Source organism: Microcaecilia unicolor, chromosome 5 (genome assembly GCF_901765095.1).
Source record: "Microcaecilia unicolor chromosome 5, aMicUni1.1, whole genome shotgun sequence".
In the NCBI taxonomy this organism is placed as follows: Eukaryota; Metazoa; Chordata; class Amphibia; order Gymnophiona; family Siphonopidae; genus Microcaecilia; species Microcaecilia unicolor.
Window position 1 is genome coordinate 188359156 of NC_044035.1, and position 26927 is coordinate 188386082.

A 26927-nucleotide genomic window follows, 5' to 3' on the forward strand; every position below is an offset into this window, starting at 1 on the left:
AGAGGGTTCAACCTGGTGGAATGGACAGCACATTTTTCTTTTTGTGTGAGCTTTGAGTCCATCAGATTGTTCCAACTTGCATATTAGGCCAGTAGCATCTATTCCTCTGATAACCAAACTTATAGAGGGCTTAGTGACGAAACAGCTTACTAATTACTTAAATAAATACTCAATTCTTCACGAGTCTCAATCAGGATTTCGGTCGAACCACAGCACGGAAACAGTACTAGTGACTTTAATTAATAAATGTAAACAAACAATTGCAACTGCCTACAACTGTTACGGTGGTGCCCAGGTTCCTGGCTCTCAGTCACCTCGGCCCCCGGTGGTCAGACCTGGTAGCTGCTGTGAACTGATGGTTTACCGTTTCCCATGTTCCAGAAGATATGCTGGTCCGGTCTGGATCTTCCAGCCTTCCAGATTGTTTTGGGAGTTTTTTGGAACTAAGCAGTACCCGTACTTGGTGAACTCCCTTGTATGCTGCCTTTATTAACCACCTGGGAAGGTCTCTAGTTTGCCTTGCAACAGAGGTCCTCAGAGGAGTTTCCTTAGGTGAGAGTTTGTTGCAGTGCTGCTGTGATATTTTCTGATTCTGGCTTTGACCCTGCTTGTCCTCTGATTTATTCTGCTGTTTGCTGCCTGCCTGGGACCCTGGTGTGTTTTCTGGAAGTTTCCTGCTGTTCGCCAGCCGGCTGCTGTTTCCTGCAGTTCTGCCTTCCAGCCCTGTCTGGTAAGTCCTGTCGGCCACCTGCACTCAGGGGTTCAACTCTTGAGGAACGGTGGCTAAGCACAGGTGAAGTTTGGGCTGAATTCCTGTTCTGCCTGCTCCAGCTTGAGTTGCCTCGACTGCAGTCGCCGCCTGGTAGTTCCAGTCCTGGATTTGCTGGTAAGTCTGTTTTGCCTTGTGTGTGTTTGGGTGATTCTCCTGCCGCTGCCGCCCCGCAGCCGTGGCCCAAGGGCTCACTAACCCCGAGGTTCTGCGAGAGACGTGACAACAACATAATTCTCTTACAATTTGACATGTCCAGTTCCTTCGACATGGTCAACCATGGAATATTACTACATATCCTAGAGTACTTTGGAGTTGGAGGAAATGATCTTAACTGGTTTAGAGGATTCCTGACCACAAGATCATACCAAGTAACAGCCAACACGGCCATATCAGCCCCATGGACACCTGAATGTGGAGTCCCTCAAGGATCCCCCTTCTCACCAACACTCTTCAACCTAATGATGATACCCTTAGCCAAGCTGCTAGCCAATCAAAACCTCAATCCTCACATTTATGCAGATGATGTCATGATCTACATCCCGTTCAAATATGATCTAAAGGAATTCACCAATGAAATCAACCAAAGCTTCCAAATCATGCACTCCTGGGCGGATGCATTTCAGCTTAAACTTAAAGCAGAAAAAAAACACAATGTGTTGTACTCACCTCACAACATAACACAAGTAAGTTCACCACTATAACCACACCAAACTATTCCCTCCCCATCTCAAACTCTCTGAAAATTCTTGGAGTTACCATTGATTGAAATCTCACACTCGAAAACCACGTGAAGAATATAACTAAGAAGATGTTGTACTCCATGTGGAAACTCAAAAGAGTAAAACCTTTCTTCCCAAGATCCATTTTCGCAACCGGTACAGTCAATGGTACTAAGTCACCTAGACTATTGCAATGCACTATACGCTGGATGCAAAGATTGTCAAGAAACTTCAAACAGCCCAGAATACTGCAGCCAGACTCATATTTGGAAAAACAAAATATGAAAGTGCAAAACCCCTAAGAGAGAAATTACACTGGCTCCCTCTTAAAGAACGTATCGTGTTCAAGATCTGCACGATTGTGCATCAAATCATTTACGGAGATGCCCCGGCCTACATGATAGACCTTGTGGACCTACCTCCCAGAAATGCTAAAAGATCTGCCCACACATTTCTTAATCTGCACTTCCCCAGCTGTAAAGGATTAAAATACAAACTAACACATGCGTCCAGTTTTTCCTACATGAGCACAAAGCTGTGGAACGCACTACCAACTAACTTGAAAATAACTAACGAAATAACTAACTTTCGTAAATCTCTGAAAACCTATCTCTTCAACAAGGCCTACCATGAGAATCCTTAGCTTAATTATAACACTCCAACACTCCACCCTTATTCGGAAAGTCTTCTTTCTATAACTGTTGCTTAGTTCTTTATGTCAGACTTAATCTTTTTTTTGTATCACCAATTGTATCTGCTACCCTGGAATGGTGCTGCCATAACAGGTCTTTGTAAGCCACATTGAGCCTGCAAATAGGTGGGAAAATGTGGGATACAAGTGCAATAAATAAATAAAAATTATATATATATATATATATATATATATATATATATATATATATTGTGAGCTGGTCATCCTTCCAGGACCCAGCCAGGGCTGACGCTGCTTAGCTTTCTTCACACACAGTCACTGCTGGGCTCTACACTTCTCGGTGATTCACCAGGACTCTGCCTCACACACAGGGGAGCTCTCTGCCTCCTCTTCTCCTTTCACAAATATTCATCAACACCAGGCTTCTTATAACCAAAGGCTTTATTAGTTGCCATTTAACATAAGCTTCATGGCAGACTTCCGGTTGGGCTATGGAGGAGTGAGGCTGCCGAGACTCGCTGCTCCGAGGTACCCAAGAAATCAGCAGCTATTACACGCATCGTTTTCCCCCACAAAACGTAGTCCATAACGTTTGAGAAAGGCGAGGGACATCGGAACTGAGTGAAGAGGATGGATCTAGAGTGAATGGCTACTAAGTCGGCGAAGAAGGAGAGCCGGGAGAAGAGTCGGTCAGTGGAGCCAAAGATGGTGGATAAGAGTTCGCCGCCTTTCCCAATGCCAAGTTCACAATGGACAGCAGAGATCATCGCGGAGATGAGAACGGCAGTGGAACAAACGATGGATTCAAAGCTCCAGAAGATTTTGGACAAGTTAGATAGTATGAAGGAGAGGTATGTCGCAATTGCAACGGATGTACAGGCGATACAGGATCGCGTGGGCCAAGTGGAGGAGGAGTTGCATCAGTTTACGGTAGAACAACCCAAACTTTCCAAACGATTGCTGGAACTCGAAGAAAACCTAGAGGACCTAGAAAATCGGTTCCGTAGGAATAACCTACGACTAGTTGGGCTACCGGAGACTTTGTTAGAAAAAGACATGCAGAAATTCCTGGAAACTTGGCTCCCAGAGGCAGTGGAAATCCCAGAAATTGCGGGAGACTTCAGGGTGGAACGGGCACACAGACTGGGACAAAGGACAACAGAAAGAGACCGCCCAAGAGTCACCATTTTTCGGGTGTTAAATTATACTTACAAAATGAGAATCCTGCAGGCTTTGCGTGGCGGGAAACAATTACTCTATCAAAATTAAAAAATTCTCTGCTTTCAGGATTATTCTACAAAGGTGACAGCAGCTCGACGAGCCTTTGTTCCAGTATGCTCCAGATTGTTCGAGCTGAAATGCCGCTTTAGCCTTCTTTACCCAGCTTGTCTGCGTGTGTGGGACAATGGATGGGCGCTGTACTTTGATCAAGTAGAGGAGGCACGGCTTTTTGCAGAAAAGATGGCGGCTGTTAATTCATCTCCCACACGAGGCTTGGAGCAGCGGGCTGATTAGTGGCCCGGAATGAGTCGGAACTGATAAAGGAGGTCCGATTGATAGACAGACGGGATGGACATCGGCTGTGCTCTGTTTTGATTCAGAAGTAAGCAGAGAGTGACATTGAAACGACTTTGAATTTTCTCTCTACAAAAGTTCCCAGTTGTGGACCATATTGAAAATAGCTGCTCTGGGATCGGTGCCGAGGAATGAAGACGGACGGCTGACTAAGAATATCTTTAACCCAAGAAGCAGCAGTTTCAAAAGGCATATGAAAAGTCAGAACATGGACAGACTGATTTACCGATTCTATGTATGCTCATTCTTTTTTTTTTCTTCTCTTTCTTTTACTCCTCTTCTTCTCTTTAATTTCCGTTATGTATTCTCTCATATTTCTTCCTCCTCTTGTCTTATTCTTTCTTTTCTTTTTATGGTCATTTATTATTCCTTTTGCTCTCGTCTACTTTCTAGACTAAACAATGTCTTTTGTAGTGTTGGGAGAGGTGGGGATTGGTAAGAGTGTAAATGAGACTGCCAGTATTAACTAAATATAAGTGTTGCTTAAGGGTTTCAGCAAGGGGAGTGCGGGTATATAAATGGAGGGGGTGGGAGGGAGGCAAGGTAACATAGGTTGGGGGTGCCTTGAGCCTAGGACCGGAATGGTTTTGGATGCGTGGAACGTGTACGGGGGGGAAGAGGGGGAGGAGGGAGGGGAAGGTTTGGGATTAGAGGGAGGGAGGGGGAGAGATAGAGCGCTGCTGGAGGAGAGGGGAGACATAGGAATAGGGACTTGGCTGCTTTTGGAGATGGAGAGGTGTGGGCTGGGACGCCTTTCCATTAAGGAACTACATTTAAGTACTTCGGTCCATGAAGTCCGTAGGGGGATAGGTTAATTTGCAGGGACTAGTAATAACTTCCTGGAATGTAGGAGGAGTCCACTCCCCCATCAAGCAACATAAGATATTGAAGACGCTTAAGGATAGGGGGACCTCTGTTGCCTTTTTACAGGAGACCCACCTGTCGGCAGAAGAACACGCCAAGCTCAAAAAGTGGTGGGTGGGTGATTATCTGGAGGAACCAGTGGTGGGTAGGAGGGGAGGTGTGGTGATCCTGTTCAAGAAGGGACTGCATTTAGAAGTCAAGAAGGTGGTGGCAGACCCGGATGGTAGGTTTGTGTTGGCTTCAGTAATATTAGAACATCAATCGCTGTTATTAGGCAATATCTATGCCCCCAATGTATTTGACCATGGATTTATCAGAGGGTAATCAGTAAAATTCTTGATTTTGGAGAGCTGCCGATAATTTTGGGAGGAGATTTGAATGATGTGGCAGACCCTCGATTGGATAGATCTCAGCCAACAGATAGAGAATTATCTAGGACAATAAGAGGAGTGAGCCTGCTGAGCACTGCCTTGGGTATAATAGACGTGTGGCGAACGCTGCACCCGCTCGAGAAAGACTTTACACATGTGTCCAGAGCATATTCTACGATGTCTCAGCTGGACTATTTGTTGATTTCTAGGGAACTTTTAACCCAAGTGGAGGTTACTAAGATAGGGCCGATTATGATTTCGGACCATGCCTGGGTAGAGATGGTTGTGAAGGAGGATGCCTCTAGTCTTCGGAGGGGTACATGGAGGTTTCCTTCGCATCTTTATAAAGACAGTCACTTTCTACCGTATTTGATTACTATATGGCAGCATTTCCGGGAAACTAATGCACAGCATAGAGCTGATCCTAGTTTATTTTGGGAAACCGCCAAAGCGGTGCTCAAGGGGGAGATTATATCGTACGTCAGTTTCCTAAAGAAAGTGAGAAACCGAGAGATCCTCCGCCTTGAAAAGAGGGTGACCATCCTTAGGCAGCAATACGGTGGGACTCACTCCCTGAGGGTCCGTACACAACTTTTGGAAGCCCAGCAAGCATTGAGTGAATTGTTGCAGGTAGGGGCTCAGAAATCTTGGGCATATTACAAATTTCAGCTTTATAAATATGCAAATAAAGGAAGCCATTTAATGGCGAGGTTAGCGAAAGGTGGGGTAGGCAGGTCAAAAATAATGTCAACGTTGGTGGATTCTAAGGGGGTCAGACAGAACAAGGATAAAGCCATTAATAAGGTACTTCAGGAGTTTTTTGCCCAATTGTATAAAACTCATGAACCACCCTTGTTAGATAGTGAGACGTACTTGTCCAGTATGACACTGCCAAAAATTGAGGCATCAGAGCTAGCAAAGTTGAATGCACCGATAGGAGCTGATGAGGTTGGGTGGGTAACCAAGCAAAGTGCGCTTGGTAAATGGCCAGGTCCGGATGGACTTCGTAATGAGTTTTTCAAGTTGCTGCAGATGGAGATAAGCCAGGTCCTGGCAGATGTTTTTAACAGTTATGTCCAACAAAAGAACCTCCCGGAACATTTAAATGCAGCCAAAATAATAGTACTGTTAAAACCGGGGAAGTCATCGGATTGTCCTGAGTCATATCGTCCAATATAGTTGCTTAACACGGAGGTAAAGTTCCTGGCAAAAATATTGGCTAATCGGCTGGCAAGAACTATTCCCACACTGTTATTGGACCCTCAAGTGGGGTTCACGAGAGGTAGGGTAATTGCAAAAAACATGAGATGAATTTTGGCTGCGTTAGAGACTATTTGTACGGAAAGAAAGCAGGCTTTGCTCATCAGTTTCGACGCCGAAAAAGCGTTCGACTGTGTGGATTGGGGGTTTATGTTTGGGGTCCTGCAGACCTATGGAATAGACGGATGGTTTCATCAAGCGGTGAGCACATTATATGCAGATCCTAAGGCTCAGGTATACGCTAATGATGTCGCCTCAGAATGGTTCCCGATTAGACGAGGGACAAGACAGGGGTGCCCGCTGTCCCCCCTGCTTTTTGTGTTGACCTTGGATCCGTTGTTGCGGGAGATACAACATAATGTAGACATTAAGGGGGTGGAAATGGGAGAATACACATTTAAATCAGCGGCGTTTGCTGATGATCTCCTCCTCCTAGTCACAGAACCAAAGCAATCTCTCCCAGCACTCATGGAAAGCTTGGCGGAATATGGAGATTTCTCATGAAGTCAGAAGTGTTGCCAAGTTCGGACCAATTAAAGCGATCCTGGGGGGAGGGGTTCCCTCTGCGCTGGGCTAACGAGTCATTTAAGTACTTGGGAATCCGGTTACCTATAGATCCAGCATGGTTATACCAGCTCAATGTTACAAACCTAATGAGGGAGACGAAAGAGAAACTGGCACAATGGTTGGCTTTGCCGTTAACCCTCATGGGCCAAATACATCTTTATAGAATGATGGTCTTTCCCAAATGGTTGTATTTGTTCCAGATCCTGCCGCTGTGGTTAGTTAGGAAAGATCTGCTAGTGCTTCAGAGGATAGTGGGAAAATTTTGTTGGGTGGTGGGGGGGTAGGAAATCTAAGTTTATTTAGTGGGGGCGCTGAAATGAGGAGGACTGGGACTTCCAGACATGAGGCGGTACAATCAGGCAAGTCTGCTACGCCACTTGAAGGACTGGCTGCTGGGTTCAAACACCAATACTGACTTAGGGCTGGAAAGAGCCTTTTTTCGGCCTTGGCAGCCAGCAGCGCTACTGCACGTCGCAAGGGGAGACATCCCTGAATGTTACCGAGGTAGCCTACTGCTTCATCCTCTTTGGTGTTTATGGAGAACGGTGCTCCCTCTGTGGGGGCAAAACCCGGGCAGTAGTGTGTGGCTTCCCTTACAAGGGAATGTAAAATTTCAGCCAGGAGATGAGAGCGGGACCTTTCGAGCTTTGGCTGCAAAGGGAGTAATTAGTCTGGAGGGTCTCGTACAAGAGGATGGAGAATTAATGTCTTATGCGGAATTCGAAAGACAATGTGGGCAAGGCCTTTCTACTTGGTTGGCCTACCAACAACTCCTACATTATGTCAAATCGCTGCCGAAGAACAACCTACAGCCGAAGTTTGGTAGACAACTGCGAGCAGGGCCGTGCCAACACGGTAAGCGAGGTAAGCATGGCAGGGAGCGCTTCCCTCTGGGGGGCGCCGCCGCACCATGCTCACCTCGCTCGCCCTCCCCCCAACATCCCTTTCTTTTTTTTTCCTTTTTAAATGTACCTCCGTAGCGGTTCCGGCAGCACAGCGTCAGTGAAGGAGGCGGCGCTCCCGACATCGCTAGCCTTCCCTTCGCTGTGTTCTGCCTTCTTCTGACGTCAAGGAAATGACGTCAGAAGAAGGCGGAACACAGCGAAGGGAAGGCTAGCGACATCGGGAGCGCTGCCTCCTTCACTGACGCTGCCGGAACCGCTACGGAGGTAAATTTAAAAAGAAAAAAAAAGAAAAGGGATGTTGGGGGGAGAGAAGAGGGCGGGCAGTTGAACAATGGGAGCGGGAGGGCAGGGGAGAGACGAGAGCATGGATGCGAGGGGGGGTCATGGAAGGGAGAGAGGGGAATTGCTGGAAAAGGATGAATGGAGGGGGCAGGGGACAGAGGAGCATGGATGGGCATGGATTGGGAGGGCAGGGCTCAGGGACAGAGGGGAATTGCTGGATAGGGATGAATGGAGGGGGCAGGGGACAGAGGAGCATGGATGGGCATGGATTGGGAGGGCAGGGCTCAGGGAGAGAGGGGAATTGCTGGATAGGGATGAATGGAGGGGGCAGGGGACAGATGGGCATGGATTGGGAGGGCAGGGCTCAGGGAGAGAGGGGAATTGCTGGATAGGGATGAATGGAGGGGGCAGGGGACAGAGGAGCATGGATGGGCATGGATTGGGAGGGCAGGGCTCAGGGAGAGAGGGGAATTGCTGGATAGGGATGAATGGAGGGGGCAGGGGACAGAGGAGCATGGATGGGCATGGATTGGGAGGGCAGGGCTCAGGGAGAGAGGAGAAATTGCTGGACATAGAGGGGAGGGAAGAAAGATGAAGGAGATGAAATGAGGGAAAAGGAAGAGAGGAGAAAAACTGCACGTGGATGAAGAAAATAGGCAGAAGCTGAGGACCAGAAATGAAGAAGAAAGGAGGAAAGGAAAGAAATAAATGGAAAGGAAGCCCTGGAAACGGAGTTAAGAGGACAGATAGCAGCAGAATCAGATACTGGGCCAGCATGATCAGAAAAAGAAAGTCACCAGACAACAAAGGTAGAAAAAAATCATTTTATTTTCATTTTAGTGTTTGGAATATGTCCACTTTGAGAATTTACATCTGCTATCTTATTTTGCAATGTATAGCAATCTGTTTCTAAGAATATTGCTGACAATTCCTGTCAGTGTGGCAAGTGGTGAGCGATCATTTTCACGGGGGGGGGGGGGGGGGGGGCGCCGCCGCCAACTGATAGTCTGCGGGGGGAGGGGCGCCAACTGATAGTCTGCAGGGGGGCGCCAGAGACCCTAGGCACGGCCCTGACTGCGAGAGTTACTAGAAGGAGATGCTGCAGGGCAAATCTCGGTTTGATGGTTTCATGGGGCGCTTAATAGATTGGATCATGAGAAGGGTCTGACGAAGGTGGCAGAAAAGTGGAGCAAGGAATCCGGTAGACGTATCTCAGTGAAAATGCTTTTAGCAGCTCTTCGACATGGTCCACAGCTGGTGTTTAGTGCGGAGTTACAGGAATGCAACTATCGGACAGTGTATAGGGCATACTTTTCTCAGAGACAAGCCTTTCATGCGGGGGCAACGGAGTCATTGAATTGTAGGAAATGTGGAAGGGCAGAAGCTACGCTTTACCATGGCCTCTGGTCCTGTAGGTGGATCCATTCGTTTAGGATGAACATTGTTTGTTATCTCAGCGAGGTGTTGGGAATCTGAATGGTTTTATTTATTTCAATTTCTGTTTATTGTGAGTCATGTAGTCAATCACAGCATAGTAAATATAATAAAGAAACAGAAGACAGTATGCAAGATTGAGATTACTTCAATGACTAGTGCAACTTAGACTGTAAATACTTTTAACTCTCATATGTCTACCAACTCTACCAAATGTAAGAAATATGCTCACAATTTTCTCCCTCCCAAACTCCCCCCCCCCTCCCCTCCCTCCCTTAATGGTAAGATACACGGTTGCAAACATATACACTAGGTCTCTCACAGGGATTCACATGTTCATAAGGTGCCCTTTCCCGGCCGGAGTGAGCGTATGCCAAAAGGGTGTCCAAACACGAAAAAAGGCTGATTCTGGAAACCTCAAATCAGACCTAGCCACTCTCCACTCAAACTTCATATAGTCAATCATTTTGCTGCGCCATTGTTGGATTGTAGGACTTTTGGGTGAGATCCATTCTTTCAAAATGACTGATTTAGCTATTGTTGTTGATCTGCACACAAATCCTTTATATCCTGCTGGGATAGGGGTGATCAATAATGGTTGTCCAAACAATAGAAGGGGAGTGCACCTCCATGTGCCACAATGTCGAAATATAATGTAAGAGATTAGTCCAAAAGGCTGTTATCTTGGGCAGGACCAAAACATATGGCCCAAAGTGGCGCCCTGGGCCAGACACTTAGGACACGCACCCTCCGGAGACACTCCTACATAGAATGCCCTTCGGGGTGACATATGTGCCCGCATTGCAAACTTATAATCTATCTCTCGATACGACACCAACTTTGAGGAGCTCTTGATACTGAGAACAAAGCCTTGAAGAGTTGGCCTTGACACTGACACTGCCAGCTCCTCGCTCCAAGATTCCGCCAATGCTGTGTAATTAGGCTCCTGTACTGAGTCTCTAATATGTCTGTGGTGCATCCGCATTGGCACCTTTGTTTGTGATTGTAAAGAAAAGGCTGATGACAGCTCCTCCTGTACGTCTTCTGTTAGCATTGTCCAGGGAATGCTATGGACATAGTGCCTCAGTTGGTAATAGTGGAAACGATCAGAAGGCAGTAACATGAATTGGTTTTGTAACTCCTCAAACGATCACATCTGGCCCTCCTCTGTTAGTACCTGAACTAAATAGAGTAGCCTGTTCCTCTGCCATCTAGCAAATGCAGGATAAATGTTCCCTGGAGGGAATTTAGGGTTACCACAAATTGCCATAAATGGAGTCGTTCTTGCTGAAAACTGATGGTGACGACAAATCCACCTCCATGTTGCTTTTGCTGTAGGAAGAATATGCGAGTCAGTCAATATGGGTGGGAGTGGGCCCCCTCCCACATGAAGCAGGCAACTAGAATGAGTGTCCCGTGTGAGTGTCGTCTCTGTTGTAGTAGCAGAAAAGGCTGAGGTTGATCGAAACCAGTCTGATATATGACGCATGTTACTAGCTATAGTAAGGTAACGAATGCTCAACAAACCCAACCCTCCATGCTCCACGGGGACACACTGGGTCTTAATAGAAAGTCGAGTCCGTTTCCTTCTCCACAAGAAACATTGTAGATGTTTATTCAATTTCTTCTCGTCTTCTGGCCTGAGGAAGAGTGGCAGCGTCTGAAAGATGTATATCCACTTCAGCACCAGCAGGATATTATACAGCGCTATTCTACCTAATAGGGACAGGGGATAGTCTGTCCACAACCTCAACTTATGACAAGTCATCTCCATCAAGGGAGTTACATTCTCATGATATAATCTCGTCATATCCTGGGTTATATACGTGCCAAGGTATTTAATTCTACTCTCTGCCCAGGATAGAGGAGTACCCAATTCCTGTGAGCCCTCAGTTGTAGGGAAAACCCTAAGGCCTATAGATTTATGCACATTTAAAGTAAAGCCTGACATTCTCCCAAATTCTTGAATCATATCCAGCAGCTTTCCCAAAGCAGCCTGCGGCTGAGTAGTAATAATCATGAGATCATCTGCGAAAGACAAGGCCTTAATTGTTTCTCCCCCTACTCGAATCCCTGGGATCTCCCCTGAGTGTTTAATGGCTCTCAGAAGGGGTTCCGTGGCCAGTATAAAAAGCGATCCGAATGGTTTTAACCTTTGAGAAAGCACTATTCAGTACTTTAGGCCAATGGTCTGTCGGGAACAAGGGTACCAAACAATGGGTGTGTAAGGCTGCATATTATGGAGGAAATGCATTTTACTCTATTGGACACAGGATCACCCGCCTGCCTTTTGGCATTGGAGGAATAAACTGCATGAGCTGATGACTTGGGAAGCCAGAGGAGCGGGGGGTCTCCGGGGAGGCAGCGGAGGTTCCTAGACACACTTTCTCCTTGGGCAGCAGCCAAATTTTGAACAGATTGCCATGGGGTAGATAGATCTCTTATTTCCAAAAGCAGGGCTCTGGGATGGGGGGAGGTAGGGTAGGGTGGAGGGGGAGACGAGGGTATGGGTATGGGAGGGAGGGGAGGGGAGGACAGGTGTCCCAAGAACTATTGGGTGCTGTAGGACACTTATGGACATAGCGAGCTGTTAATTAATAATAGATAAAAGGGTCCACACATTTAAGGCTCATGAAAGGTACATAAACATTGGTAATAGGACTCAGGGTTGAGTCCAAGCTATTAAAGGTGTTCAAGGAGATAACCTCATGGAATTCATAGACGATTAGTAGCTTGCGGGTTTGTTTACCATGCCCAATGTTAGTATAGCCATGTCATATACAGTTTTAGAGTCTATATTATAAGTAGTCTTAACATTCAATTGCTAGACCTAGCTGGACTCAGTGCTACTGAAGGAGGTGGGAGGGTTGGGGGGAAGGGAGCAAAGTTATTAAAACTGGTTGACGAAGGTATCTCTCATTTTGTTGCTCAATGAACGTTTGTTACTGGCCATTGGCTTAAACCTAGTTTTGTTGTATTGCCAAGAAATGTCACCAATAAAAATTGATGAAACATAACATAAGCTTCATGGCTTATTTCTTCCTTAACTCAAACATTTCTTCTTCAACTCAAACATAACAAAAGGCATTTACTCAGATTCTTCTAATTAAACCCTTTTCAGACTTAAAGCAGTTCCTCAACCTTTCACAGTTTAAACAGCCAAACAAAAGCATTTACTTTTCCCTCTCAGAGGGTAGTGCAGCGGTCACCTTTTCAGCAGAGAGCTTCCCCAGTGCTTCCATCTCCTTCCAGCTTTCCATCATTGTCTTAATAAAGCTGCCTGAAAACCTCTCACACCTGGTTCAATTTCCCAATCAACTCTTGGCTTCTCACTCTCCTGCCTAGAGTCCTTCCCTTGACTCTGCTTCCCTTCCTGCTGCAGTGCGTTCTGGACCTTGTAGTTTCCTGCCTCCTCACAATATATATATATCTATATATATATATACACACTAGTAAAAAAAAGCCCATTTCTCATTGAAATGAAATGGGCGCTAGCAAGGTAATCACCTTCTGCCATTAATGTTTTTAAGGGAAGTTCCAGCGTCCCCCTCCCTCCCTCCCAATTCCAGGGTCCCCCCCTCTCTCCTTCCCTCCCTTCTTCCCAGTTCCAGGGTCATCGTCCCTCCCTCCGAGTTCCAGGGTCGTCGTCCCTCCCTCCCTTCCAGTTCCAGGCGCCCTCCCTCCTAATTTTAAAAGTCATCCTGACTTACCTCGTCGGGGTTACAGCGGCTGGCAGCAGCGGTAAAAAGCGTGCAGTCTTGGCACTTACTTCAGTTTTCCCTTCTCTGTCTCTCAGCTCTGGTCCCGCCCTTGCGGAAACAGGAAATGAGGGCGAGACCAGAGCTGAGAGACAGAGAAGGGAAAACTGAAGTAAGTGCCAAGACTGCACGCTTTTTACCGCACGAGGTAAGTCAGGATGACTTTTAAAATTTGGAGGGAGGGAGGACTTCCGGTTGGGCTATGGAGGAGTGAGGACGCGTTAACTCACTGCTCTGAAGCGCCCGAAAGAGCCATTGATCAGAGTCAGCTGATATCCCCCCGAAAAGCAATTAGCAAGCGGTTAAGAGTGAACAAGGAGAGCGAGATACACAAAAGGAGAGAAATCGAGAGGTATGGCGTCAAAGACACTGAAAAAAGAGAGCCGAGAGAAAGGGCGCGGAGCGGAGGCTAAAATGGCGGACAAGAGCCAGCCGCCGTCTCCGACTCCGAGCTCGCAATGGGCAGCGGAGATTATACGGGAAGTGTCGGAGGCAGTGGAATTGTCGGTTGATGACAAATTTCAAAAAATATTGGACAAATTAAACAGCATGGAGGAGAGATACGCAACCATCGTGACAGACCTGCGGGAGGTACAGCAGCGAGTCAGCAGTGTTGAAGACACGGTGCAGAAGCTGACGGGTGATACCCCCGCACTGCTAAAACGAGTCACAGAATTGGAGGAACGGTTAGAAGACATTGAGAATCGTGCAAGACGGAACAACCTCCGGTTGGTAGGTCTACCGGAGTCCCTGGGAGAGAGAGACCTCAGAAGTTTTCTTGAAAAATGGATACCGGAAGCAGCGAAGTTACCGGAGCTGGTGGGGGAGCTCCGTATAGAGAGAGCACACAGGCTGGGGCCGCGAAGGGCAGTTGAAACTCGCCCCAGAGTAATAATCCTTAAAGTGCTTAATGATGCCCACAAGCAAAAAATTTTACAATCGCTGCGGGGAGGCAACCACCTGAAATATCAGAACAACAAAGTCCTTTGTTTTCAGGACTATTCGACCAAAGTAGCTGCAGCTCGGAGGGCATTTGTACCAGCATGCTCAGCACTTTTTGCACACAAGATTCGTTTCAGCCTCTTGTATCCAGCGAAACTGAAAGTTATGGAACAAGACAAGGTGTTATTTTTTGAACGAGTGGAAGACGCTAATGGATATCTGGAGGAAGTGGTCAAAAAGAGAGCTGCACCTGAGTGAAAGCAGAACCGTTGGACATGCGAGCAGACAACAGAGAGGTAGCAGCTGAGTCTGCAGTAGACAGACGGACTAGTAAGTTAAACTTCGAGACAACAGTTGATTTAAGTTGTAGTTTGGTGAGAACCCTGATGCCAAGTTTCGTTTGAAGCAGTTGTTTCCACCTTGAATTAGGGAATTTTGAGCCCAGGAAATCATTAAACTGACAGTGGACTGTGAAGGAGCAAATTGCCGAAGTGCTAAGACAATAGGCAGCTGATAAGGTCGGCAGTTCCCATAGGCAGGAACTGTCGTTAGCAACATGATAAGAAACTACAAGCCTGCAAAAAGAGCGCAGCTGAGATTTAAGAGACACTGGAAATCGGGAGATAACGCAGGAAGAGGAAAAGCTGGTATAGCTGGACATTCGTAAGAAGTTATTATAGGCAGCAGATGCAAAATGTGGTGGGGCGTTTGTATTGATTGATTAACCTGGGAAGTAATGAACCATTTAGACTTGAGCTTGAGGGTTTTCTCTTGATGGAGGGGACTGGAGGGAAGTCCTTAGAGTATGTCTCAGGCTGTCGCAGGTCTCCTGTAAGATAAAGACAGAAGTAGGGGAGAGATGTTTGTTGGGGCTCCTAAGGATCTGAATAGGGGGGATTATAGGAAAGAGTTACTTGTATGTAGGATAAATGGATGGTTGAGGAGGATGAGTATGAATTGAGGGGGTGTGGTATGCATGTGTTCGGAGGGAATACAAAAGGTTGGGACAGGGAAGGAGGTTGGGAGGAGTGGAATAGAAGTGAATAGGAGGGCAGTGGAGGGAAAGTGTCTATGGCTCTCTCATAAACAATGCATGGGTCATGTCTTACGAATGCATTGAAGGAGAGCTGGGATGGAGGGATATGAGATTTGGACTGCGAGAACTGTCAGCCGCTTATATATGGGAGGGGGGAAGATGGGGGATGGAGGCGGGTAGGATATAGTAGAATAGGGTGGCTTCAGGCCCAGAATGGAAGTGTTCCGGAAGGACTCCGGACGGTTGGTGAGAATGGGGGGTACAATAGGGGAAGGGCGAGGGGGGGAGTTCTGGAGTTTTTTGGGGTTTGTTTTTGGGACAGTTTATATTCATGGTGGACTGACTGCGTGCGCTGGGGGGAGGCAAAGGATCATCTGGTGGCTAGACGAGGGAGTACCTGAGGGCTGGGGGGTGCTCTCTCCATACATTAGACAATTGAACAAATTGAGAAAAGCCTTAACTTGGAGCGCTGGGGCAGGTTAAGTTAATGTCTTGGAATGTGGGGGGGGTCTCATCGCCCATAAAGAGGAAAAAAATTCAGCAGGCTCTGAGGCGCCATGCGGTGGACATAGCATTCCTTCAAGAAACACATTTGACTTCCATAGAGCAGGATAAATTTAAGCAGGGCTGGGTAGAAGCTGTAATTGGATCCCCAGCACACAAAAAGAAGGCTGGAGTACTGATCCTATTCAGGAAGGGGTTGAAATTAAATATCAAAACAGTAAAGAGAAGTTCAGTGGGTAGATATGTGTTGGTCGAGGCAGAGTTGGGAGGGGCCTCCTACACTTTCTGTAATATATATGCGCCCAATGTCTATGATAAAAAATTTTATTCAGAAATCGTGACACTGCTAGCCCCTTACCAACAGGGACCGGTGGTCCTAGGGGGGGATTTTAACATGGTCTATGACCCAAAATTGGACAAGACAAGTCAGGGGGGCTTGGGGCAGAGATTCTATTCCAGGGGATTGCCGTTTTTGTGCACTACCCTTGAATTGATAGATGTGTGGAGGGTGCTCCATCCGGGGTGTAGAGATTACACACACTTGTCCAGAGCCCATTCATCTTCATCTAGGATTGATTATATATTCATTTCAAGGTCACTCTTCTCTAAAACTGTGGCAGCGGAGATTGGGCCAGGAGAAATTTCAGATAATTCACCAGTATGGGTAACACTGGAAATAGCGGGGAGTAAGAGGAGTTATGGGGGGTGGTCCTTCCCATTTGAGCTTTACCGAGATGCAAAATTTCAGGAACATCTTCAGGGAAAGTGGAGGGAATATGCACTCCACAATAAGGGTCATATAGAACAACATGGGTTGTATTGGGAAGCCGCAAAGGCGGTGCTGAGAGGAGAAATAATCGCATATAGAGCATGGAAACGGAGGCACAGGGATCAGGAGATCTTGCGCTTGGAAAGGGAGGTTCGGGTGCAGCGGCGGAGCTATGGGAGGGTCCAGACAGAGAAACAGAAATTGGTGTACTTGGAGTCTCAGAGGGCATTAAATGAGCTCTTGCAGGAGAGGGCATACAAATCGACTATGTATTATAAACATCAGTTGTTTATGTATGGGAACAAGGCAGGGCACTTGTTGGGCCGGTTTGCCAGAGGGTCAAGGGGGATATCCCGGATCCTGCAGGTGCAAAATCCGGATGGTAGAGTGCATAGGCTTGAGCAGGACATAGTCGAAAGTTTTCGAAATTATTATGCAAACCTGTATGAAGCAGATACAGATATAATACCTGATAGTATGTTATTTCTGGATAATATTGACCTGCCAGAGTTGGCGACACCACAGAAAGAAATTCTTAATGCCCCCATAGAGGAGGGGGAATTAATATTAGCTTTGCAACAGAGTGATATTCATAAGGCACCAGGGCCGGATGGCTATAGTATAGCCTTTTACAAACTGATGTATGAACAGGTAGCTCCGCCTTTGTTGAATCTGTTTAACTCCATAGCGCTTTCTGGTAAGGTCCCGGAGTCTTTTACCAAAGCAAAAATGATCGTGTTGTTGAAACCGGGGAAAAACCCAGAAGATATGGGTTCCTATAGACCAATTTCGCTGTTAAATTGCGATGCTAAATTGTACGCGAAAATTCTCGCTAACAGACTGGCGCGGGTGCTCCCTAGTTTGGTAGCGCCGCCACAAGTGGGGTTTGTGAGGGGTAGATCGGTGGTAAGTAACATGAGGGCCCTTATTGCTTCCTTGGAGAAGGTGGAGGAACAGGGACGGCCTTCTCTGCTGATAAGTTTTGACGCAGAGAAGGCCTTTGATAGGGTGGCGTGGCAGTTCTTATTTGCTGTGATGCAGAGGGTGGGCATCGAGGGTTTTTTCCGCACTGCGGTGGGAGCGTTGTATGTTGATCCTCGGGCATTCCTGTGGATTAATGGAGAGAAATCACGGGAATTCCAGGTTCGAAGAGGGGTAAGACAGGGGTGTCCGCTCTCCCCATTGCTGTTCGTTCTGACTTTGGACCCCTTGGTACGAGAGATTGAGTCGCATCCGGAAATTGCAGGAGTAAAATGGAGAGAGATGGGCTTTAAGATTTCAGCTTTTGCGGATGATATTTTGGTACACATCACGGACCCTAAGAAATCTCTACAGGCACTGTTAGAATTGTTTAAGGAATATGGGGATTATGCGGGATTCAAACTCAACTTTTCCAAGTCTTTGGCACTAACGGTAAGGGATGATGTGAAGGCGGAGTGGGGGAGTGGGTTCCCCTTAAAATGGGCCAAAGGGAGTTTTACATATCTGGGGGTACAGATAGCCATGAGGACGACGGAATTTTATAATCTTAATTATACACGGCTGTTGGAGAATATGCAGCTTAGGCTACAAAAATGGGCAATTCTGCCGCTGTCGCTGTATGGGAGAGTCCAATTATTTCGCATGGCAGAGTTCCCTAGATGGCTGTACATGCTGCAGGTTCTTCCACTGCGTTTGCGAAATAAAGATATTACAAAATTTAACCAGCACTTACGAAAGTTTGTTTGGGGGGGGAAAAAGTCTAAGCTGCCGCTGAATTTGTTAATGGGCACTTGGAAAGTGGGGGGCTTTGGCCTGCCAGATATACAAAAATATAATCAGGCTTGTCTGCTAAGACATTTGGGTGACTGGCTGCTGGACAGACATGATTATACACCGCGGAAACTGGAGCAAGCTTTTTTTGCGCCCTTTCACTTACACTATTTATTACATGGTCCGCAGAGTTCGGTACCGTCACAATTTAGAGGTAGTTTGTTGCTAAGACCAATAAGGGAGGTGTGGCGGGAATTAAATAGGTACTGGGGTTTGGGAGCGGATATATCTGATCTATTACCGTTGCAGGGAAACCCAACATTTACGCCTGGATCTGAGAATCAGGTATTTCGGAGATGGGCACTACTGGGAATAACAAGGGTAGAACATGTATTAGGGACGAGGGGTGGCCTTCTAACCTTGGGAGCATTGGGGGTAGGAATTAGTGCCAGTCATGAATTTGCATACCAGCAATTAGCTCATTATATTCGGTCTCTCAACATGGAACAGTTGAATTGTGGACATGGGAGGAAAGTCAGAGAGTTCTTTAAGGAGACCCCGGGACAGCGGCCCTCAATTTCGAGTCTACATAAGCTTCTATGGGTAATAGACCCGCAGAGACAGACCGAAGTAATCACCACTAGATGGGCCCGTGACATGCAGAGACCCGGATTGACTTTAGATTACACAAAGTTGGTGTCCCGAATCCCGGAGATCTCAGTAAATGCGAGTCTGCGGGAATGCCAATTCCGAATCCTACACAGGGCTTATATGACCAAGACGCAGCTGTTTAAGATGGGAGGGGTGCCTGATCCACTCTGCTCTAAGTGTCGGAGGCAGGAAGGCACACTGTACCACTGTCTTTGGGGTTGCACTGCCACACAAAAATACTGGCATCAGATCATAGAATATCTGGAGGGGTTGGTACAGTCTCGAATAAGTTTTACGCCTCTGGGGATATTATTTGATAAATATGAGCTTTTTGCCTTCCAGAAGAGGGGCTCGAGGCAGCTGATTCGCAGGGCCTGTTTGATGGGGAAAAAAGTGATTATGCATGGGTGGGTCTCCGCGGACCCACCTGATTTTTGGCATTGGAGGAACAGATTTCACAGTCTTCTATTGCATGAGCGAAGGGCGGTGGGACCCTCACAGAAGAAGAGGTCACAGTTTCTGGAGACTTGGGGATCCTATATCCAGTCTCTGACTCCACGCGCGCGCAGTTCAGTGTTAAACGGCTTATAATTATTTTTTTTTTTTTTGGGGGGGGGGAGGGAGAACATAACGGAGGGGGAGGGGGGAAGGTATACAATGTATTATTTGGATGTAAAAGTGCCTCCTTCGGGAGAATCTTTAGTTGCATTGATGTGGGTGGGGGATGGATTCTTGGGAGGGGGGTGGGGGGAGGGGGATAGGGGAAAAGGGGATGACACCTAAAACATAAATTTACATTGAATTACTCTTGAGTGTTCTTTACATGTAAAAAATCCCATAGAATATGGAATAGTATTGGAGGGTGTGAACTTACTGCAAGCCTATGTTTGTATTTCTTGTGAATGGTGTAATGTTTGCACTGTGTCAGTTGGATCTTAATAAAAATGTTGAAACATAAAAATTTGGAGGGAGGGGGCCTGGAACTGGGAGGGAGGGGGGCCCTGGAATTGGGAGGGAGGGAGGGGAGATGCTGGAACTGGGAGGGAGGGGGGATGGATGACGACCCTGGAACTCGGAGGGAGGGAACAAACTTCCAGTGGATGAATATTATATGCATCCTTCCCTTTTACTCCGAGGGCGGGGCACTGAGAGCGAGTGCGAGGCCTGTGGTTGGTCCCTTCTCCTTCTGACGTTGCGTTTCTTTCCCTAGCAACTATACAGAGTTCCCTCGAGGGCGGGGTGATTACGAACCCTACGAACACTACACAGCTTCACTGCCACACTGCCACGGAGTCAGCTTCAGAACGTTGGAGGTGCGAATTATTATTGTCACGTCTGTGGCCGTGACCACCCTCAGACTTACATTATTTCGGGGGGTCAGCATCTGTGCTGGCTTCTGTCTGTTTCTTTGTTAGTTTTGTCTCTCTGTGTGCTGATTACCTCACTAGACCTCACCTGTGTGGGCTATGCCTCTCTGGTGAGCCAGCATCTAAGATAGCTTCCATCTGCTCCGTTCCAGCTTCCAAGATGGCTCCTGTCTGTCCTTCCTATGTGTGTCAAGCCTCTCTCTGGTGTTAGTGTGTTTCCTGCTTCCGCCCTGCTGTAGGTGACATCATCAGTGAGAGCCTTCATAAGGAACTGCTGTACTGGCATTCAGGGCCTTTGCATTGTTATGCCGAAAGGTCGTCAGGTTAGTGAGTGTATTGTTGCACTGCCTCATAGCCTTTCTCTGGGGCTCTTGCCCATCTGCTTTTGTGTCTGTGGATTGCTAGTCCTTCTGTGTGGGCTCCTGCCCCTCTGCTTGTGTGTCTGTGGACTGCTAATCCTTCTGGTGCTCCACTCTGTGTTTGGAGCCACTGAATCTTCAGCCTTTGTGGGTTCCCTGTCTGTGTTGGGAGCTGCTGAAGCTTCAGCCTTTGTTTGATCCCTGTCTCTGTTTGGAGTTATTTAGCTTCCAGCCCTTGTTTGTTCCCTGTTGGTGGTTGTTAGCTCCTGAAGCTTCAGCCATTGCCCTGACCTCTGCTAGTGCCTGGTTTATTCTCTGCCTGCTGCCTGTCCATGACTATTGCCTGAACCCGGATATTCTCTGCTTGCTGCCTGTCTCTATTGCCTGAACCCAGATATTCTCTGCTTGCTGCCTATCTCTGACTATAGTCTGAACCCTGATACTCTCTGTGTGCTTTTGCCAAGCTTGTCTGCTTATCTTGAACCCCGCTTCAGCCAAGCTTGTATGTATGTCCTGACCCCTGCTTCTGCCCAGCTTATGTGTATTTCCTCTATCCTGCTTCTGCCTAGCTAGGGTATATCCTGAACCCTGTTTCTGCCAAGCTTGTATGTATACCCTAGCCCCTGCTCCTGCCAAGTCTTTGTGCACATCCTGTCTGCTCAGTCTGTCTTGTGTTTCTTGCTTAGTGGCTGCGTAGCAGCTTTCAGTCCTAGTCTAGTTCTGTGCCAAGCCTCCCTCGTGTATCCTAGACCCAGGGTGGGTCCTCTGGGTCTTCAGTTCCTGCCCTGTCCTGCTGGCCACCCGCACTTGGGAGCTCAACTCCTGAGGAACAGTGGTCAAGCGCAGGTGAAGCTGTTCCTGTTCTGCCTGTTCTAGTTGCCTGCCTCAGTTCTACTCCAGTCCAGAGTTCCAGTCCTGCTTTTCCTTGTATCCAGTTCCAGGGTGGTCTTGCCTGCCTCTGCCGCTCCTCGGCAGTGGCTCAAGGGCTCACGAATTCCGGTTCTGCCTCAAGAACCCGACAAATATATATATATATATATATATATATATATATATATATATATATATATATTGTAAGGTCTCCACCACCGGGAGACTCTTGGAAAAGTCTCCTGCACCGGGAGACTCTTGTGCACCGGGAGACTCTTGAGTCCCTCAGCCCTTTAGCTGAGCTGTGTGCTGTAATCCACTGCTAAAGAGCACACAGCAATCCACAAGGTCAGATCACTATACTTTATTGTAATCCCTTTGTGTCAACTGCTCCTCCAAAGGTAGTTCCCACCACAGCATTTCTCAAGAAGCATAGTAGTTCAACAGCATAGTAATCAAAACAAAACAAAAAAAAATCCAAAAGGTTCCAAAATCTCAGCAGTTCATATAAAGCAGTTATGCAAAGCAATTCTTCAAACAGAGTAGCTCAAAAAGGGCTCAGACTCCCAGCAGTTCATGTATAGCAGGTATGCAAAGTAATTCTCCAAACACAGTAGCTCCAGAAAGGGTTCAAACCCTCCCCAGCAGTTCATGTCAGCAGTTAGGCAAAACAATTCCCCAAACACAGCAGTTCAGAAAGGGTTCAAACTCCCAGCAGTTTATGTATAGCAGTTATGCCTAAAACCACCACTCCTTTTCTCTCCCTTTCAAAAGAAATCAACCAAGGGTGGCAAGGGTTTCTCCCCAACCAGGGCAGCATTATACCCTGACCACCACCCGCATGACCCTTCCATGGTAAACCTGTTCTCTCAGCTCCCCTTGTGGGATAGCCACCTTTTCCCTTCTTCTACATGGCTCTCCTCCCGAGCAGCCCTTTCCTGTTTCACCTCCTTTCCTTCCAGTTTAGTCAGAGCAGCAATCTCCATCGGCTCCTCTTGCTCTAGTTCCTCCTCCTTTTCTTCCCCTTACCAGTCCATAGGTTCCTCCCCACACCCATTGCTCAGCTGTTCTCCATTTGCTTGATTGGGCAGGTTCAGAACTCCTTCCCTCATCCTGGCTCTCTGGGACAGGTTTTTCCAACTCCCTTCTCTTGCTCTTCTCCTGACCTCCTCTGGGGCTGTTGGGGATTGAAATCTTTTCCTTTTCTCCAATCCCCCAGGGGAAAAGACTCCTTCCTTTCTCTACCCAGTCTCCCTCCCTCTCGAGCCTCCTCATTCCTCCACGTGCCTTCATTCTCCCTCTCACTCTCATATTCCTCACAATATATATATATATATATATAGATAGATAGATAGATAGATAGATAGATAGATAGATAGAGATAGAGAGAGAGAGAGAGAGAGAGAGAGAGAGAGAGAATGTAATTTAGACCATTACCATGCTATCCACACCATTGGGAGAGTCTACCCTATTGCAGATTTTGGTGTCATGTGCAAAGAGGTAAACCTTGCCAGACAAGCCTTCAGCAATATCACTCACAAAAATGTTAAAAAGAATCAGATCAAGAATCAATCCCTGCAGCATACTACTAGTAAAACAATGTTACCGGTGGTGTGCTTGATCTAGTTCTTTTTAACATTCTAAGACCCCCATTTTAGAGTACTGTGTGCATCTCTGAAAACTGCACTTGCAAAAAGATATAAACAGAGGATGAATACTAAAATGGTTATTGGCTTTTATTTATTTATTTAGATTTTGCCCACACCTTTTTTTTTTCATAAAGCACCTAAGGAAAGACTCAATATATATATACTTTGGAAGAAAGCTACCAGACGGGACATATGATGAAGGCAAAAGGATATTATTAGGAATGATCTTTATGGAAAGCATGGAACAGCCTCCTGGTGGAGGTGGTAAAGATGAAGCCTGTATTTTAATTTAAGAGGGCATGGGACAAGCATGTTGGATCTCTGAGGTAGAGGAAGGGATAGTATCTGGTATGGATGAGCATACTAGATAGGCCATGTCGTCCTTATCTGCCATTATTTTCTGTTTCTAATTTCATGATTTTGTAATAAACACTTGTTTGTTTCCTGTCTGTGTGCTGTTTTCCATGACTCCCAACCCCCTCATGCTTTGATTGTTCTGAGGACCGCCCCTTAACAACACCTGCCCTCACTGCATACAATATGAATGTGGTATAAATTAAACATACTTGATTTGTCTGTGCCATTTTCAGGGCTCAGACCATAAAAGTCTGCCCTGCACTAGCCCTAGTTCCCAACTGAAAAGTTGCAATTGAAGCTCATTCCAGCTCATTCTGATCTGTCTGGCCATATATGGGTCACATACTATAAAAGTCTGTCCAGCACTGGGCTCACTTCCCCACTGCTGGAGTTGCCACCTAAGCACCTCTCCTGCCCATCATAAATTAACTCATAACTGTTGATGCGTTGTTTTGATATTTAGTGATCCTTTGTGGCTTATCCCATGTATTTTTTAATGCTGTCAGTTTTTGACTCCACCATATCCACTGGGAGGGCATTCCAGGCATCCACCACCCTGTCCGTGAAAAGTATATCCTGATGTTACCTCTATGATTACCACCCCGCAACCTCAAATTATGTCCTCTAGTTTTACCACTTCTCTGTGTGCTCAGCATCTTTTGGTCCTGTCTCCTCTGACACAACATACAATGGAGCCTATGCATGTACTCTGTGACAAGACCCTTGCTGCTATTTTGGTTCTGCCACCTCTCTGTCCGATCAAGTGGTTGCTTGGGTAAGTTCTGCTTTAATGAATTAAACAGCTCCTAACATCAAGTGGTCTGTGTTTTTTTGCCAGGTTCACTCAATGATAACTATGTCCATTTACTCTCTATGACAAACTGTAAGAAACAACAAGGAGAAACTCCGAACCTCACAAATGCATATAAAGTCAACCGTCAGGAGTGATGGGACAAAAAACAGAGGAAACCAAAGTTAATCTAGATAATCAGGTCTTTATTGCCTCAAAAATGATGTAAGCCAATTGTCGAAAGGCTTGACACAGTCGTGTTTTGGCAGGCTGGCCTTCGTCTATTGTATAAAAGGTGAACTAAATTGATTGCAGATGGAGTCTGCTAGTAGCTCTAGTTCACATTCACTGGTTTCATTTTTCCAGGGGTCTCTGATAAGCAGCCCTCTCTCTCTGAGGGATTGTATGTTAGGCAGTCTCGGGCTGCACCCTCTGAGTAGGTCTCTACTCATTCAACAGTCACTTTTGCTGATCGTTGCCCCAGAAAGGAGGAGGAGACTGGTTCTTAAAGTTTGCATGTACATTCTAGGGTGTATCAGAACCAGCACTATGACCTGCAAAGTCCAGTTCTGCCTTCCCTGATGACATATTGCAGCCAACAGGATTCCATGCTCCATCCATTAGTCTCATCCATCTGCATGTCTTTTGACATATACAGTAATCCTGATCCCATGCTCTGCCCATTACAGTCACGGCCATCTGTATTTAATAATATTGTCTGTAAATCTGCTTAATAGGTTACTGATCTTACTGGTGAGAAGCTCTCCCACAAACAGCCACATGAGGGAGATCCACTATCGCTGGAAAAGCAGACACATAATGAAGTTACTCAGAACGATTATAGTCCCATTTAAAGAAGGTTCCAGTAAATCTATACAGGCACATCTGGATTCTGTGCATGACCTGTTTCAAACCCTCCAGGTACATACTGATTCAAAAAGACAGCAAACAGGAACAAAAGATGATCCACAAGATGGCAAAGGTGGGGATGAGCAAACGTGTGGTAGAAACATCATCAGCAACATCTGAAGATGAATCATGTTTGTAGTCATCCCCATCTCACCTTGTGGATCATCTTGTTCTTGTTTGCTGTCTTTTTGATGCGGGAAGTTTTCTATCTATACATCATTCGTCATAGTCCACCACCATTGAGATTGCACGATTTCATGGAGAATGCCTCTGTTTAATTTTCCACTGTGCTTTCTCTGTTTTCAGTTTTATGTTAAGTACTAATCCTTGCTGATGCTTTTGCCATGCAGTACGTAGTACCATATGATTTGATTATAATTTTATGTGTTAAGACATTGTACTAATGCCAAATTATTTGTTCTGGTATTCATTATTTGCTATATTAGCATTTATGAAATTACTCTTGAACATTGCTAAATGATTGACTGAAGTATTTCCTTCTAGTTTTCATTTTAAAGAGTGTTACTTTTGAGTTTGCTGTTATATTCATATTTTGATGCATCTCTTTAGTCTTGACCATGAGTCCTGGCTCTAACCTGTCTAGTTGTATTGTTAGTTAGGTTGGAGATGGAATCAACTCCCTTGTAGTTATCCCACCTCCAGGGGAGGAGCTATAGGGTTTTTCTTCCTGTGGTCTCATCTTTGCTGGTCTGAGGCCTGGGTAGGCCTGAACCATATCTGCTGAACCAATATGGATTTTGCAGTCTGAGGCCTGAATACAACATTTACCAGCTTTCTACAAAGGAAAACTACTTCTTTGCACAGCTGTGCAGCTGTGCTAGTGACTCCATCCAAGGACAGGCTGTTGTGTATGTGCACTAGCCATCCAATTTATCTCCTGGGAAGGTGTGGAGGAGCATGTCTTACAGAGACAGAGTCTCTGGGAACATCTGTGAACCAAGGAGGGGAGTTTGCTACTGTCAGGCTTATGTCTAGTAAGATATTCTTACTGGAAGCTCACAAGGCACATCTTGTCATGACCATGGGTAATCTGGTGGACGGAGGTACACGGTTAGTGATTGGTCCATATGTGTCATCTGGACCCAGAAGAATGCCAAATCTGGGCATGAGAGAGAGAAAGAGTGGGAGAGCAGAAGATGGCATAGTGTCCGGATCTCTCTCAGAAGAGCTAGAGAATGATTTGCCTAAAAACCTGTGAACTGTAATTCCTTGTGCTAAGAGCTGCCAAGGTTAATTAAGTTCAGAAGCAGCTCTGCAGTTTTCCCAAAGACTGTGTAACCAAAACCTCACCGTGCAAGGACATTGGACTAATACCTGACCGACGAGGCTCTCAGGTGAACTCCACTGATCCTGGATAGAAGGAGCTGATTCATCACCCCTTCTGGACAGAACCTATTGACCACAAGGGTGAGATTCAGGACTTTTCCTCTTATGGCTCAGATTTAGTTAGTGAAGTTTTTGCCTATGAAGGACTGGTTGGCACAAGACCTGTGGTCAGTAGTCTAATTCTGCTGCTTAGTTGGTAACCTTTCTCAGGATATATTATAGTTGTATAGTTACATATATATACTGTGACAAGGCAAGCCCCAGAGATTCCCCAGTGAAGCAGTTGAGCCCAGAACTACGGGTCCCAGAAGTCCTTGCAAGAATGAGAGAAGAGAGTAGTCCTTAAAAAATGGAATGGATTCCCAGCCCCAGCAGAGGGAGCAATGGCTCGAGGCAGGGTGAGCCTGTTACTCCCTTCCCCACTAGAGGGAGAGGGAAGGATGAAGCTCAGTTTCCCTGGCTTCGC